This window comes from Capsicum annuum, chromosome 4 (genome assembly GCF_002878395.1).
Source record: "Capsicum annuum cultivar UCD-10X-F1 chromosome 4, UCD10Xv1.1, whole genome shotgun sequence".
Classification (NCBI taxonomy): domain Eukaryota; kingdom Viridiplantae; phylum Streptophyta; class Magnoliopsida; order Solanales; family Solanaceae; genus Capsicum; species Capsicum annuum.
Window position 1 is genome coordinate 12,566,782 of NC_061114.1, and position 2,505 is coordinate 12,569,286.

Genomic DNA, 2,505 nt, shown 5'->3' on the forward strand with positions numbered 1-2,505 from the left:
TTAAGTGTGCTTGTGATATATATAATTTAATGGTAAGAGATGGTCTTATTTTGAGCTTTATATTGAAAGGGTCCAGCTTGTTATTTGGTTTAAATTCTCTCACTCTAGCTTTATATTGAAAGGGTCCAGCTTGTTGTTGTCTTTATTCAAGAAAATAATAGAAAAGCTAGATTGAGAGAATTTAAACCAAATGTGAACAAAATAGACTTAGACCGATATTTATGAGTGAAGAATATGATACTAGATCAAATGCTACTAATACTTATTTAAAAACTTGTCTCTAGATCAAATGCTACTTATACTTATTTAAAAACTTATCTTACTTATAAAGTTCCTATTACAATGGCTTTTAATCAATATTCTGATTCTTTTCCTGACTGTATGCTACATGATTCTGATTAGGCTGCAATTGATGATCTTGTTAAATTTTTTTAAAAAAATTTATATATCTATGGTTGAATTCTCTGGTGCTTATTATCCTACAGTTTGTGATATTTTAGCTTATTTAGCTGACATTTCTTGTTTGCTTAACGAATATAAGAATAAAGAAGGTTAAAAAGAAGTTATTACTGCTATGATTGCTAAATTTAAAAAATATTTTTATCTGCTTCCGCCAATTTATTTGATTGGTGTTATAATAAATCTATGTATGAAATATAATACTATGGCCGAATTTAGTTCTACTATTTATAATGCTTTAGAGATATAGCCTGAAGAAGAACCTTCTTTGTTTACGGCTATGAGTAATGCGAACAATTACATAGAAGCATTATATAACCATTATGCCGATTGAGTTGATGAAGTCGTACAGGCAAATATCACTCCAACTGTCACTCCTCAAGCTTCCAAGGAGCCATCATCTTCTAAAAGGCAAGAACATAGCAGTTATCCTGATTACTTTTTAAATTTAAATGTTTGGGACAGGGTACAGCCTTCATCACACAGAACAAATTCTCGGGAAGAGCTTAAGTATTTTCTTCGATAGATAATAGAGGATCGTAGAGCAAGGATCTGCGCGTTGGATTGGTGGAAAAATAATAAAAGATAATATCCGGTGCTTTCAAGATTATCTAGATATATATTGAATGTTCCAATGGAAACCATTGCATCGGAGAGCGCTTTTAGTCATGGACGACAACAGCTTGGAGACAACCGAAGCTCATTGGGAAGCAATACTATAAGTGTTCTAGTTTACCTTAGAGATTGGATTAGAGAGGAATGAAGAAATCAAGGAATGGAGGAGGAACCTAAAGACGAACAGAATCTTGAAGAAATTATGACTTCAAGAGAGAACTCAGCACAATCAAGTCCAATGCATGATTTAGCCTTTGCCCCCATTGATTTTGACTTTCCTATGGTAGTTCCCATTAATATTAACATGTATGAGTTGATGAATGGCACTTTGATGCTATTACACAGCCTATTCGTTCGTATCCCAAAAAATCTCAAATCCAACGAGTTATTCAACATCCTGATGGCTCGATTGATTTAAAATTCCTCAGTTTCGATACTCCTCGAAATTCTTCCTTTCGACGGTCTGTCTCACATAGAGGTTCCACCTCTAAAACCCGAGAGGGAAGTAACGAATATGATCCCGATAATAACAATGACAAGGGTAAAGTCAGAGGAGTAGACTTCTCTGGTCCTATCCCAAAGGTTTATTATCAACAATCCACCAGAGTCCATGAGCCGCCTCTAGATTCCAAAAATCTTTATCATCCAGGCAGTCCTACAGCCTCAGATATGGAACCCCCCCTTCCATATCACGCCAAAAAATTCGGACTGACCCTAGCCTACTCGTTATCAAATCTGATGACGAGTATATACCTGACCTTAAAGCTCTCGAAGCCCGATGGTACCTTCCCAAAGACGCTCTAAAGAGGAAATGGTACACCAGTACCTATTCTAAAGAGCAGCAAAAGGAGTTTGGTCGTCTATGGCTAGCCGATATGAAAAGACTCCGATGTGACATTGAATTCTTTCGATGGTTCGAATTCACCGGTCGAATTGAAAATCAAAATGAATCCCTCAACTTTATCATTAACAAATGGTATACGCAGAGTAATAAGGTAATTGAGTCCATTACTCTTCCTCTAGAAGGGATAAAAATTCCTCATTCAAATGAAGTCCTCAATGCTTCTCCCTTCAAGAAGAAGCATGATAGACCTCTTTCCACTCCGACCAATAAAGACCTAGACAGAATAGTTGAACAAAACAACTATACCAACCAGGTCCTTCACACTATCTCCCAGCAAATAGGAGAAACCAGCAATCCTATTCTTTCTTTCAGTACTCCAGTCCCCGAAAAGGGAAATGCTACTCCTAATCAAATAACCAACCCTATCTTCAAGATTCCTGAATTTCAAAAGGAGAAATTCCCCAATCTTAGTGATGAGTTTAAGGTCTCGGGAAAAATCCTGGAGCAAATCAACGATAAACTTTCTAAGTTTAAAATCTCCGAGAAAGGTGAGTCCAGCAACCAAAAGAACTCTCTCTCAAAACTCA